The sequence below is a fragment of the Fundulus heteroclitus genome, chromosome 6, assembly GCF_011125445.2.
Source record: "Fundulus heteroclitus isolate FHET01 chromosome 6, MU-UCD_Fhet_4.1, whole genome shotgun sequence".
Classification (NCBI taxonomy): domain Eukaryota; kingdom Metazoa; phylum Chordata; class Actinopteri; order Cyprinodontiformes; family Fundulidae; genus Fundulus; species Fundulus heteroclitus.
Genome location: NC_046366.1, coordinates 1,013,221 through 1,028,940, shown reverse-complemented (window position 1 = coordinate 1,028,940; position 15,720 = coordinate 1,013,221). Strand labels below are relative to the sequence as shown.

At 42.3% G+C, this 15,720-nt stretch overlaps 1 protein-coding gene and 1 long non-coding RNA gene across 6 annotated transcripts in view; one reads left to right on the top strand and one right to left on the bottom strand.

Moving 5' to 3' along the window:
* dlgap1a (discs, large (Drosophila) homolog-associated protein 1a) overlaps positions 1 to 15,720 on the top strand; it is a 290,495-nt gene that overhangs the window by 88,495 nt on the left and 186,280 nt on the right. The gene's annotated exons all lie outside the window — the stretch shown is intronic.
* Positions 14,816 to 15,032, bottom strand: LOC118563379. Its single transcript, XR_004931172.1, has 2 exons — positions 14,980 to 15,032; positions 14,816 to 14,907 (listed from the first exon to the last, which is right to left on the bottom strand). It is a non-coding gene; the product is annotated as an uncharacterized LOC118563379 (long non-coding RNA).

Here is a 15,720-nt window from a genome sequence, read left to right as displayed (position 1 = left end):
TCTGTAACTGCACAACTTTGACCTCCTCCTCCAGTCCCAGGATAGTCTTCTGCTACATCCTGACAGCAGAGATTTCCTTGCCCAGAAAGTCGAGGGATTTTTTTTTTAATGTCATCTATCTCCTAGCTCGCAGGAGCCCTCTTTGGAGACATTCCATTTGCTATTGCTATCCAGTTTGCAGGTAGGTTTGCCGGCTAGTTAGCACACTAGATTTGACTAAGGGGCTTGTTCCCACTGGAACCGCACCCAATTTGGAGAATAAAGTGGGGAAAATTCAAGGCTGTCTGTGCTGCAGAGCGTCACCTTAAAGCAGAGCTGCTCCCTGTAGAGTTCTTGTGGAAGAGATTTGGGGTAGCCATGAAGCTATAGAAATATACAGCTGTAGAAATGCTCTTAATTTTACTAATAAACATAGCCTGGAGTTCCACTGTAGTTTTTCTTCGATTTGAATTCACCAAATGTTTAAGTGATCGGCGGTCATGATCTTTCATGATTTTTTTTCGGCCACGTCTTTTCCTCAAAGACGATGGGTCCCCACTATCCTGCACTGGACAGTTCTTAACCTAATTTTGGTAGTTTCTGTACTCTCCTTAGATGTTTTCTCGTGCTTGATGTATGCCAATGATTTGACTTTCTGAAACAGACTGACATGTTTTCCAAGCCCACGGGTGTGTCATTTGACATGGTTGTTTAAGCAACTGAGAAGCAATTCATTGCACCGGTTGGTGGTAAATAACTTATCCAGTGCGAAGGTCATACCTATTATCTTAAATAAATCCAGGTGGCGACTTTTTTTTTTTGGCCAGGCAGTATATATCAAAAATGGATGGAATCATAGTAGTCATTCAAGGAATTGTTGCAGCCTTACTTGCAATTGGGGTGTTGGAGACCACACTACATGCTGACAGCTCTTTGGTGGGTACAGCTCTCTTAGCCTTTTTTTCCTTTCTTTCTTTCAGTTTCTATTTTTTGCTGGTACCTGCAGTAAACCCTTCTTTTTGTGCAGATTCTTCACATAACTTCATAGTGAACATTTATATTTTATTGTAATGTTTTGTGTAGAGATGAACCCAGAGTTCAACCAGACGCAGTCGTAATCCTTTTTGTGGAGTTTATTGAAGGAATGGTGAGGGGAAAAACAGGCAAACAGACCGGATCCAGGCTGATGGTAATTTAGACATCAAACGACTGGGCAAACTCAAAAAACAAAGAACAGGTCAGACTCGACAAAAATGCAGGAAGGCTCTTACCAAAGGAATGATGAAATGATTGTGAAGTCCCGGCAACAAACAGAAAACTAAGAGGGGTTTAAATAGGCGGGCAGACACAGCAGCAGGGAGGGACTAATTAACCAAAACCAGGTGGAAATAATTAAGGGAGCAAACAGGACAAGTCTAAGGATAAAAATAAACCTAAGCAGAACAAACTAAAGACAGAAGAACAGGCTAAGACTAAAAGTGATAACAACAACATGGTAAACCAAAACATTACACCAACAAAACGAGGATCCAGACAAGACAGAAATCAAAACAGCAAGATAATCAAAGACAGGAGAAAAACAAAAACATAAACCAGAACTATAATCGGAATATTACATTTATATATAACAAGAAAGCTGCAACAGTCTGGCCACTTGTCCAGGGTGTACTCTGCCTCTCGCCCATTGAATGCTGGAGATAGACACCAGCATCCCTCACGACCCCACAAGGGACAAGCGTAAAGGACAATGGATGGATATAACAAAAAGCATAACTGTCAGGATTATGTAAATATTAATACTGGCCTGCTCCTGCTTATCTCTGAAGGCCCATCTTACCCCAGTTTAGGATTTGGCAGTAAAGGAGAAACAATGATCAGAGGCAAACATTTAAAATATGCATATTCAATTCATTTGGAATTCCAAAAGGAGACAGAAACTTACGTTACGATTTTGCCATATTACCTCATGGTGCTGCAAACGATTCTGTCTGTCTTACACTACTCTGAAGGGGTGGACCCAGACTGGGAGGCTCCAATTCTATCTGTTCTCAAAACCAAGAAGCTCTTCTTCTTGGTAAAGCTGGATTTAGTAGTAGAACCTGTCCTATTAGGGGTCAAGCCAAATGACCTCACAGCCATAAAGAAGATGAGTTGTGGAGAAGGTGACCAGAGCAGGAGATCCAGCAGCAGAGATATTACTTGGAGCGTTGGGGGAGCGGGAGATCCAGCAGCCGAGAGCTTACTCGGAGCGTTGGAGCGCTGGGATAGCAGGAGATCCAGCAGCAGAAAGATTACTTGGAGAGCTGTGGGGGCTGCAGTAGCAGCAGAGAGAGTTATTTGGATGCAAGGGCTGCAGTAGGACCAGGAGTGCAGCAGAGAGAGAGCCCATTGAACACAGGGGCTGCAGACGAGGGAAACTCAGGCAGGCAAACGTGGGAGAATCTTTGACTGGCTGACGAGGGAGAGTTGAAACTCTGACAGACAGACGCGGGATAAATATCTGGCTGACAGTCTAGGAGAGCTCTGACTGACAGATGTGGGAAGATCTCTGACAGCAGACGATGTTTGAGTGGAGACTGATGACAAGGGGAACTCTGATTGACAGATGTGGGAAAATCTCCGGCAGACAGACAAGGCCTGGGTGAAGGATGATGACGATCCAGCGGGGAAGAGAAGACTGAGGAGGGCTTTTGTAGAGGGGTGAGCAGGTGGAGCAAGTTTTGACTTGATTGGAGCCTGACAGGTGTGACTGATTGCTGTGGAGTAGAAGCTGGTTATATGGAAGGAGGAGAGTGCTGAAAATATCAAGGGGAAACAGCCAGGCCAAAACTGCACCATGACAATAACTAATTAAAAAGTTCAGGACTTGGAGTCTGGGATAGTCTGCAAATTATACACGAGCAAAGGTTCAGGAACCTTGTTCCAAGCCTTTTCCAATCATACGTGAACCTGGACTAGACCGAGATGTTTCCTATCTTTTCTGAGCAAGTAAAGCCTGGGAATCCTCGGCCAATCTTGGTCTATGTGCAGTTTTCTTTTTTACTTTCCTCTTCAAGGGGAGTTGTTGCCTAGTGGTTAGAGTAGTGCGCTTGCATTTGAGGCTGCAAGTACCCAGTTTGAAACCTGCAGACAGGCACTATGGGTCCCTGAGCAAGACCTTTGGCCCCAGATTGCTCCACGGGCGCAGTAAATTGTCCACTACTCCCTAAGGCAGGGGTGTCAAACTCATTTTGGTTTAGGGGACGCATTCAGCTTAATCTGATCTCTAGAGGGCCACACAAATAAACTCATTGCAAGATTAAATAGAACTAATAAAAGTGGACTTGTTGATTTTTATATTAAATGAATTTCACTTTTACACAATATATTATGAATAACCTCAGCATTTTTAAGAAAGATATGTGCAATTTCAACAATACTTTTACTCAGTTAAACATTTACTTGTGCTTTATGCATAATAACTGATCACAGTGATTGTACAATGTTGAAAAAACATTTATTCACATTTTTTGGAACTTAAAAACACTGTCCTGCACGACAAAATACATCAAACAGATAAAAATTAAGAAATTATTTAAAATAAATTTTCCACATCTGAAGCTCAGTGCTACCATCTGCTGATTAAAACACAGCGCCCCTCGTGGACAATATAGGAACAATTCTTATTGCCACATTGCCAGCAAGGACACTTTTTTTTTTTTTTTGTTGAATAATGACAATGCATTTAGCCACCGGGCCGGACTAAATTTTTCCAGCGGGCCGAAACTGGCCCGCGGGCCGTATGTTTGACACCCCTGCCCTAAGGGATGAGTTAAATGCAAGAGACACGTTTCACTGGAATGTACAATTGCAATGATAAATAAAATATTTCTTCTTCTCTTCTTTAAAGTATTTGCAGAAGTATCTTTTTCATTGAATCGCTGCCAAAAGCAGCTGTGAAAAGCCGCCAAACTACAACCATCAGACATCTTGTCTCTGTCTGGGATTTGGTAAGATGTTAACAAATTATATAAAATCTTAAAATATGCTAAACATAACATTTTATACAATTTACACTGGTTATTTTATTCTTTGAGAATATCTAGTTACTTATATAGGTGCATGTTCTCCATGGTCCATGCTCAGTATCCTGTCTACATCTAGTTCTTGCATCCACCCTCAGAGCCTGACTCAAAGGCTTTTTGTTTGACAGCTTCCGTTTAGCCTAAAATAACTTGATCTCAGCCCTATTTTCATTTCTCCTTCTGCCTACACACACACAGCTTCAACTCAGCATGCCTGGCACATATGGCTCTGAAAATGCACAAGGGGGTGGTGGAAAAACACTGGTGGGGGGATTCAGCTGTCAGTCTGTATTCTCTTTTTACTCCTATATAATCTTGTGTAGCGTTTTTTCCGTCCACCCCTTGACAGTAATTTCTCCTCTACTTTCCTTACAGCATTCGTCTCAATTATTCAACTAAATGTTACAATCAATTGACAGTTATGTAATCCCATGTACCAAGAAACAATGTAAAAAGTATTTGATTAGTAGTTTTCTGTCACTGTCACATCTAGGTTATTTAGTGGAATAAAAACACAATAACTTGATTTAATAACCCTTTTAGACAAGTGCTGTGCAAATAAAGGCTTTTAGGTTGTATAATGTTTAATAAAATAACTCTCGTTCTGTCAGGTATTGTCCAGTGATTATCGGCCCAATTTGGCTTTGATGTGAGAGCAATAAGCAAAAGAGGGATTCAAGCGTTGGCATTCTTTAACTGCAAACTCTGCCCACATATTGAATACATAAGTTACAACCTCTCTTCATTCAATTCAATTCAATTTTATTTATATAGCACCAATTCATGATATGTCATCTCAAGGAACTTTACAAAGTCAAATTCAATCAAGTCATACAGATTGGTCAAAATGTTTCCTATCTAAGGAAACCCAGTAGATTGTATCAAGTCTTGACAAGCAGCATTCACTCATCATGAAAGAGCGTAGAGCCACAGGGACAGTCGTCTGCATTTTCCATTGTTTTGCAGCAATCCCTCTTACTGGGCAAGCATGAAGCGACAGTGGAGAGGAAAACCCCCCTTTAAAGGAAAGGAAAAACCTCCAGCAGAACCAGGTTCAGTGTGAACAGTCATCTGCCTCAACTGACTAGGGGTTAGAGAAGACAGAGTAACAACACAAAAAAGAGACAATAAAAGCACAGGAGCACACATTGATCCAAGAACCCTTTCTATTCTTTATGGGATTGGCAGATGATCTGCCTACCCTTGATGGTATCACAGTTAAAAGAACACCAGATCAGGTGTACTTACTATGAAGATAAAAAGACAGAGAACAAAAATTTAAAAGTCGTAAATAACAACAAGCAATGCAAAATTTGGGAAAAGTAGGAGGACTCAGCAGTGAGAGATATATGGTAATAGACCAGTTCATGCGTGGCGTCAGCGCTACATCCGGGTCCCGCGGGTAGGCAAAAAACAGTACTGTTCTCGTCTACTACATGACAAAACGGGTGATTTAGAGCGTACTTTTAGTTAGTTTATTTTTGGAATCTAAACAATGTCTACGACTTGTTGTGCTCCCGGTTGCACACAGAGGCATTCCAAATCGTCGGATGTACATTTCTGTCGTTTACCGAAGAAAGAAGAAAGAAATGGATAATTTCAATGAAAAGAGCGCAGGCAGACACTCCCAATGGACTAGGGGAGCCACCATAACATGACAGAATTTGCAGTCTACACTTCATCTCCGGTAAATGCAACTTAATTCTGCTCTAGTCATTGTTCTACTTAAATAGCGGCGGAGGGGAGGTGGCGATCGCTAGACGGGGCCGGGAGAAACGGAGCCGCTGCCTGGAGCAGCAGCTGCTCCATTACGCCCTCGTTCACGCACGCTAGTACGTCTGTGTTTACGCTACAACGTCGCCGACACCCCCACCCATTTTAATAAGACAAAATCACCAAAATAATCCGTAGTGAACAATGTTTTTTTTTAACCAACCGGGCAGGTCTTCCTCTCTGCTGAGGCGCGGTCTGTGTCCGACTCGCGTTACACAAACATGTGTGAACTTCTATCCATTTTCTGACCCGCTTAATCCCTCATGGCGTCGCGGGGGCTGCTGGAGCCTATGTCCCGAAAATAATTGTAACCGTCTAGTGGTTTTAGGGGCTTTCATGCTCTCTCGTGTGTACTGGCCTGCGTGTTTATAAGGCAGCTGTATATGTCGCGGTACGGAACACTTGGCAGCATTTCACAGACTCGCTCCGTCCCTTCAGGCTTTTGCTGTGTGGATCTGGCAATCTGATACCATCAACCATCAACTTACTCTTAAAACGATCTTGTGATACGTTATCTAAAGAAGAAAAATACGTGGAGAACTCCGTTTCTCTGTTTGCGTCCGCCATTGTGTTCGCCTTTTGCCTACCAGTCTGGCGCGCAGTGCGCGAAAAACCCGCATCAAAACAATAACAATGAACTGGTCTATAGTGGATGATATGTCTTCCCTGGATGATGTCCCAGCTAACAGAACGCCAGACCCGGTGTAATATGGATTTGTGATTCAGTGCAAGACCTGTAAACCTAAGAGGGCACCACACTGACGATTTTAGAGACAAAAGCAAGGTTTTGACAAATATGTACTAATTTGTCAAAATAATGACCACGATGTGTAGACAGTACAAAAAGACAACCATGTTTACAGTTTACTGGCAAAAAAGGCGATTTAGGGATGGTTATTGATTATTAATACTATACGAACGCTTGTGCCACTATCGTAAGATTATGGAGCAAACGTGTCTATCAGCAAGGCTTTTAGTTGCTAATGCCAGCGGACATTAGATCTCGCTTAAACTGATCTTTTAGTCATATTTTGCGTAATGAGCAAACCAGAATACACAAACTGTTACACAAAGATTGACTGTTTCAGTACAACCGCCATAATATACATCGCAAACATTTCAGTGGGAGACGATTTACTGAGGCCATGCTGCCAAGGACACCGCCTTACACGGTGCCCACAGGGCGCTGCCATTGACTCTGTGTTAGATAGGAGCCACACTAGGAAGGTAGAGGGAAAAAAAATACATATATCATACTTTATCCTATTACCAGGATACAGTTTGAGATATCAAAAACCTCAGCACAAAAAGTACAAAAATGACGAGACACATATAAGAAGAAGGTTAACATTGGAGATTTGTCGTGTGTAAGTTAATGAGATAAATGTGCGTCAGTAGTGTGTGCTTGTTGTGTGGAGTTTTGTATGTCCATGAACGCCGTCCAGCAGGCAAGTGTCCTCGATGTTGGAAAGTTTTTATCACGCATGCCACAGCTTAACGCATCCACAAATGTCCGCGGAGGATGAGGGAGCGGGCGGAGTAGTTCTGGGCCATCTCATCATAACATCCAGGGGAGTTTTAGATAGTGGGAAAGCCTAATTAAAATACATAATTTGTTATGAGAACAAGCTGTACCAACTTAACTTTTCCGTCACTTTAAAGGGTATTTTCATCACTGGCTCCACGGATCCAAAGTTGTTGGGCTTTTTCGTGTTTCACGTCCAGATTTTATCCCATCTCACCTTTGAGTTCAACTACCGTAGCCAGCCTGCGTTCCAGCACATCCAACTTACAGCTCAGCTCATTCAACTTACTGTTCTGCTCATTCACTGCCTTAGTGATCCCGTCGTAAGCTGCCGGCAGCCTGATCATGGCCATATTTGACACCAACAGTCTCTGAAGTTACTGATACATCAGAAATCCTCCGAATCCAAAAAGAAGAAATCCAAGTATTATGAATTCAAACATGCATACGTCTTCCACGTCCTCGACTGACAAAATCGAAACACACACCTTAGACTACTTCCCCCACGGGTCCAAGATGTATCCCGCGAAATGATCCCTCGTTCTCTGACTTCCAGTTGCAAAAATTTTATCAATAGCATTGAGAGACCAGCTGACGAGATCCATCATTTCCAAAGCTTCAGTTGCTATGAAGAGAGAGCACAAAAAACAACAACTAAGCAGAAGCAGGAGAGGGGGATGGTGGGGGGGAGCAAGGAGCTGGATCTCACATTTTTATATTTTAAATGCTAAAACATATCTGTCCTCTGGGATAACCATCCAAGTGGCTTGGTGTCAAGTTTTGCTGATTGATTTGCCCATATATTAAATTACTTAACATATTCCTGTCTGTAGTTGGTGTATTTTATATGTCCTTGGCCTCTGAGTTTGCTATGCATCACAGCATGAGGGCTGAGATGGCTGAAGTGTCTTTATAACATGTAAGAATTAAATCTGCAGATTCTGTAACTCTACTGTTCACACAAGGAATATCAATAAATATAATTTACTATACTACTTGACAATTGTTGTCATGTTAGTTTAAGGTGTTGGTTTTACTGCTCACCCTGTTATTAGAAAACCATCAGAAATGACACTTTGCACACTATATCAACCATGCTTTGTAGAGTTCTGCTGTGTGTGTGTGTGTGTGTGTGTGTGTGTGTGAAGAAGCATCTCTACTAGTGGTGCTGTCACATTGTGCATGTATCCAGCATACTTAATGTCACTCCTGACCACCATAATTTTTTGTCTGTAGAAGTCACCTCTTACTGTGTGTTGACGTCAAAAAGAAAGTAACACACACCTTTAAGATTTTGCTTAAAAGAGAGCTCAGTATTTCAAATACTAGAAATATTGTATAAAAATGTATGATAAAATTCAGATATCGAAGGATAACTGAAATTCAATTCCATTCTATTCAATTTTATTTATATAGCGACAATTCATGAAACATGTCATCTCAAGGCACTTTACAAAGTTAAATACAATCAGATTATACATATTGGGTCAGATAATACAGAGTGGTCAAAAATTCCCTATATAAGGGAGCCCAGTTGATTGCATCAAAGTCCCGACACGCAGCATTCACTCCTGGAGAAGTGTATAGCCACAGGGAGAGTCGTCTGCATTGTCCATGGCTTTGCAGCAATCCCTCATACTGAGCAAGCATAAAGCCACAGCAGAAAGAAAAACTCCCCATTAACGGGAAGGAAAACCTCCAGCAGAACTAGGCTCAGTGTGAACAGTCATCTGCCTCGACCGACTGGGGGTTAGAGAAGACAGAGCAGAGACACAATAAGAGAGACAAAAAAGCATAGAAGCACACACTGATCCAGTAATCTTTTCCACATTAGATGGTAATAGCAGGTGATCTGTCTTCCCTGGATGATGTCACAGCTAACAGAATGCCAGACCAGGTGAACCTACTATGAGAAGAAAAAAGAGAGAGAACAAAAAGTTAAAAGCTGAAATGATGACAAGCAATGCAAAACTGGAGAACAGTAGAATTCAATAGAGAGAGAAAAATGGGCCCTGATGTCCTCCAGTAGCCTAAGCCTATACCAGCATAACTATCGAGGTAGCTCAGGGTAACATGAGCCACTCTAACTATAAGTAATCAGATCTCTGATATATGATGGAGCTTGATTATTAAGGGTTTTATACGTTAGAAGAATAATTTTAAATTCTATTCTTGATTTAACAGGAAGCCAATGAAGGGAAGCTAAAATTGGAGAAATATGATCTCTCTTGTTGACTTTCATCAGAACTCTTGCTGTAGCATTTTGGATTAGCTGAAGACTTTGAACTGCATTTTGTGGACTTCCTAATAGTAAACAATTACAATAATCCATCCTTGAAGTAACAAATGCATGGACTAATTTTTCAGCCTCACCCCTGGAAAGAATATTTCTAATTTTGGCGATATTCCGGAGGTGAAAAAAGGAAACTTTGGAAACCTGCTTAATATCGGATTTAAAAGACATGTCTTGGTCAAAAATAACACCAAGATTTTTTACTTTATTACCAGAGGCCAAGTTAATGCCATCCAGATTAAGTGATTGATTAAGAAACTTATTATTTCAGGACTCTGGTCCAAAGATTACAACTTCTGTCTTGTCAGAATTTAAATGCTGAAAATTTAAAGTCATCCAGCTTTTGATGTCATCAAGACATGACTGCAGTCGAAGTAATTGATTGGATTCATCAGGATTTATTGATAAATATAGTTGAGTGTCATCATCATAACATGGAAATTAATCCCATGCTGTCTGATAATTTTACCAATCGGAAGCATATACGTATATATAGCAAAGAGAATTGGTCCAAGGACTGAACCCTGTGGTACTCCACAAGTGACCCTAGAGTTTGAAGAAGATTTATTATTAACATGAACAAACTGGAATCTGTCCGACAGATAAGATTTAAACCAGCCTAATGATTTCCCCTTAATCCCTACGGTATGCTCAAGTTTTTGTAGGAGAATATTGTGATCAACTGTATCAAATGCAGCACTGAGATCTAACAGGACAAGTATAGACACAAGTCCATTATCTGAGGCCATGAGAATATCATTAGTGACCTTCACCAGAGCTGTTTCAGTGCTATGATGAGCTCTGAAGCCTGACTGAAACTCCTCAAGTAGGTCATTACTTAGTAAATGTTAACATAGTTGATTAGCAACCACTTTCTTAAGAATTTTAGATAAGAAAACAAGATTAGATATAGGTTTGTAATTTACTAATTCATCTGGTGGTTTCTTAAGTAAAGGTTTAATAACAGCTACTTTAAAAGCCTGTGGTACATATCCATTTACTATGGATAGATTAATCATGTCTAAAATAGTGCCACTAATTAAACCAAATATCTCCTTAAACAACTTGGTTGGGATTGGGTCCAACATACAGGTAGAAGGTTTAGATGAAGCCAAAATTCCAGATAGCTCAGAAAGCTCTACTGCTTCCAAACAGCTCAAACACCACGCAGGTTCCAAAGATCCCTCCAACTCTGCCTTACTTACTGAGGACGAGGTAGTCATGTTTGGCTGGATGGCAATAATTTTATTTTTAATGGAATCAATTTTATTTATGAAGAATCCATAAATTCATTACTGCTAAGAACTAAGGGAATGGATGGATCAATGGAACTGTGACTGAGTAAGTTTGGCAACTGCACTGAAGAGAAATCTAGGATTATTTTTTATTCGTGGCAGCGGCATCTGACACCGGCACTTCCTGTGGCATGCTGTGATTTGTGGCATGCGGAGTGGCATGCGGAGTGGCATGCGGAGTGGCATGCGGAGTGGCATGCGGAGTGGCATGCGGTGTGGCATGCGGAGTGGCATGCTGTGGCATGCGGTGTGGCATATATAAATACATCACTTGAAAACACACTGGCACACTGTGGCCGTTAGGTGCCACAAAGATGATGTATTTAGTGGTTTAAATCTTATCTGTCGGACAGATTCCAGTTTGTTCATGTTAATAATAAATCTTCCTCAAACGCTAGGGTCACTTGTGGAGTACCACAGGGTTCAGTCCTTGGACCAATTCTATTTACTATATATATGCTTCCGATTGGCAAAATTATCAGAGAGCATGGGATTAATTTCCACTGTTATGCTGATGACACTCAGCTATATTTATCCATAAATCCTGATGAATCCAATCAGTTACTTCGACTGCAGTCATGTCTTGATGACATCAAAAGCTGGATGACTTTAAATTTCCTGCATTTAAATTCTGACAAGACAGAAGTTGTAATCTTTGGGCCAGAGTCTTCAAAAAATAAAGTTCTTAATCAATCACTTAATCTGGATGGCATTAACTTGGCCTCTGGTAATAAAGTTAAAAATCTTGGTGTTGTTTTCGACCAAGACATGTCATTTAAATCCCATATTAAACAGATTTCCAGAGTTTCCTTTTTTCACCTCCGGAATATCGCCAAAATTAGAAACATTCTGTCCAGGAGTGATGCTGAAAAACTAGTCCATGCATTTGTTACTTCAAGGCTGGACTATTGTAATTCTTTACTATCAGGAAGTCCACAAAATGCAGTTCAAAGTCTTCAGCTGATTCAAAATGCTGCGGCAAGAGTTCTGATGAAAATCAACAAGAGGGATCATATTTCTCCAATTTTAGCCTCCCTTCATTGGCTTCCTGTTAAATCAAGAATAGAATTTAAAATTCTCCTTCTAACGTATAAAGCCCTTAATAATCAAGCTCCATCATATATCAGAGCTCTGATTACCCTGTATGTTCCTAACAGAGCACTTTGCTCTCAGACTGCAGGTCTGCTGGTGGTTCCTAGAGTCTCTAAAAGTAGAATGGGAGGCAGATCCTTTAGTTATCAGGCTCCTCTCCTGTGGAACCAACTCCCAGTTTTGGTCCGTGAGGCAGACACCCTATCTATTTTTAAGACTAATGTTAAAACTTTCCTTTTTGACAAAGCTTATAGTTAGAGTGGCTCATACCCTGAGCTATCTCTATAGTTGTGCTGTGATAGGCCTAGGCTGTTGGAGGACATCAGGGTCTAATTTTCTCACTCTACTGATTTCTACTGTTCTTCAGTCTACTGTTCTCCAGTTTTGCATTGTATTACATTGAAATGACTGTCGTCATTTCAGCTTTTAACTTTTTGCTCTCTCTCTTTTTCTTCATAGTAGGTACACCTGGTCTGGCATTCTGTTATCTATGACATCATCCAGAGAAGACGGCTCACCCGCTACTACCATCTAATGTAGAACAGATTACTAGATCAATTTGTGCTTCTGTGCTTTTTTGTCTCTCTTGTTGTGTCTCTGCTCTGTCTTCCGTAACCCTAGTCGGTCGAGGCAGATGACCGTTCATACTGAGCCCGGTTCTGCCGGAGGTTTTCCTTCCCGTTAATGGGGAGTTTTTCTTCCCACTGTCGCTTCATGCTTGCTCAGTATGAGGGATTGCAGCAAGGCCATGTACAATGCAGACGACTCTCCCTGTGGCTCTACGGTTCCCCAGGAGTGAATGCTGCTTGTCGGGACTTTGATGCAATCAACTGGTTTCCTTATATAGGACATTTTTGACCAATCTGTATAATCTGACCCAATCTGTATAATATGATTGAACTTGATTTTGTAAAGTGCCTTGAGATGACATATTTCATGATTTAACGCTATATAAATAAAATTGAATTGAATTAACAAATTATTTGCCCACACACAGCAACAGGAATGCAGCAACAGCCGTGACATCTTCTTGGTAAGTGCATACCAGTGAAAGTCCTGCAGCCACCACCGCAATTGCCACTCCTGCTGCCACAAAAAGAGCCAGTAGTTGGTGGAGGTGTCACAAGAAGTGCCAGGACTTGGTGGAGGTTCAGCTTTTATTGAAAATAATGCAATAAAAATATGATTATTTACAAGTAGCTATAGTGTAACAGACGTCTGTAACAAACAGTTTGCGTAAAAACAGAAACAGCAGTTCCACACCGCATGCCACACCGCATGCCACACAGCATGCCACACCGCATGCCACTGCGCATGCCACAGCATGCCACACCGCATGCCACGGCATGCCACACCGCATGCCACACCGCATGCCACACCGCATTCCACACCACATGCCACTCCTCATGCCACTCCGCATGCCACACCGCATGCCACTCCGCATGCCACACCGCATGCCACACAGCATGCCACACCGCATGCCACCGCATGCCACTGCGCATGCCACAGCATGCCACACCGCATGCCACACCGCATGCCACACCACATGCCACACCGCATGCCACACCACATGCCACCGCATGCCACACCACATGCCACTCCGCATGCCACTCCGCATGCCACACCGCATGCCACACCGCATGCCACTCCGCATGCCACTCCGCATGCCACACCGCATGCCACACCGCATGCCACTCCGCATGCCACACCGCATGCCACAAATCACCGCATGCCACAGGAAGTGCCGGTGTCAGATGCCGCTGCCACAAATTGAGCTCGGCCCTGCTGAACATATGCCGCTCTAACTCTGCAAAGGGTGTTTTTATACAACTATACCATCTTTCCAGATTAGGCAGGATTCCTCTTGGTGTGTAGAGCGCCATTTTCTCTCCAATTTCCTAACATTGTGCTCCTTGAAGTTGAAGTTATGTCTTAAATGTAGATCCCAAACCATAGTTTCTGTGATTAAAAGCTGCTGTAAATGAGCAATGTTGTCAGTCCTGATGTAAAGATGGCAACAGTTTCTGCACATTTCATGTTTTCAAAGAGTTTTTAGCAGAGTTGTTGAGCTCTGAGACTAAATGCTGTCCTTACATTCTTAGTTCTGAACCAGAGAACAATCACTTAGTAGTTGTATTTACTTTAGTGGTCTACATGGTAGACAATACACTTGAAATGCTGCCCAGCATAATTTGTTTGGTTGTAAATCAGAATGAAATCTTATTGTTTGTAAATGTGCTAATGTAAATGTGCAGGAAAAAACACAAGTGTCTGGCTCGCATACTTACAGACAAAAAGGTGGCAACTGAACATTCCACAAAATGTTCCTACTTAAAAGCAGATTAAATGTGTAGCTCAGCTGAACAAACAGACTGTAGAAGACAAATACAAACACGGCTGTTGCATTGTGACAGTCAAAGACACTTAGCATCACACAGTCATGCAAGATACAACTATGTTGTAAGGAGAAGCTAAAAAGATGGTCAGCAGTAGGCTCCAGTTGCAGATTTAGTGTGTTTGAACAGACTTAGATATTGTTTAGTGGTAAAACCAATACAAATCTAATCTAAAGTTAAAATTAAAGCAACAGATAATGAACTTTTTAGAAATGCTCAAATAAACATTTAGGAATTGACATCTGCAGGCTCACAGATTAGTTTACAGTAACTCATTGTCAAACTTTCTAAAAACAGCTAATACAAGGATCTTATTTAATCCCAGGTTTCAGTTGAACAACCTTGTCATGGTTTTCAGATGACGAGCCCACATGCAGATACGAACGGGAGGCAAAACACAGTTTTAAGTTCTTTTATTAAAGGAAAAATAAGCAGGTTTATGGACGGACTACTGGTACACGGCTGGGTCAGAACGTCAAGGCTGGAGAGACTGTAAGAGAGAGAGCACGTGAGTTCTTCATAATGAAAGCCAGAAAAACCAACTAAGAGTTGCGCTGCTTACCATTAGGCAGGGCGGACCTAACCGGGAAGAAGTAGCGTCAGGAGAACTCTATGTGACTACTCTGATGGAGATAGGTGGCTAGTGGCTGAGGGCGGCAGATGTAGCTGGTGAGGAATCCGAGATGACCTCATCGGCAGCGGTTGACAGATGGATTGACCAGAGTGAGCACAGAACCAACAGAACCCGGGAAAGGGGATCTCAGCCCTCGCTGGGTAATTTCCAGGAAGTATGAGGGGAGCGCCAGAGCAAAATCTGAGCCGACAGGTCTGCTGGTCTGTTTCTTCGGACGAGGCGTCAAGACAGGTGAGTGCATCCAAGCACCAAAATCTGGAGCACAGAGAGGTACAAAAATTACTCAAAAAGATGAGCAACAAAAACTCACAAGCTGGTTTCCGAGAGTTGGGACAGAGGCCACGTCGTACCACGACTGGTTAAGGCTCCGGCGTCTTCCATCTGCCAGTGCTCTGCTTAAGAAGCCAGAGGAAGCCGCCTGCAACGAGCTGCAGGTGTGGACCACGCCTCCTCAGCCAACTAGGCACACCTGCGGAGTAGAGTTAGCAGCCAACACAGAGAATCCTGACACTACCCCCCCCTCAACGGCCGCCTCCTGGCGGCCCAGACGAAGATGTGCTGGGTTGAGTAGACCAAAAGTCTCGGATCAATTCCTCATTGGCGATGGTGGCTGCAGATACCCATGAGCGATCCTCCGAGCTGCGACCCACCCAATCCACGAGGTATTGG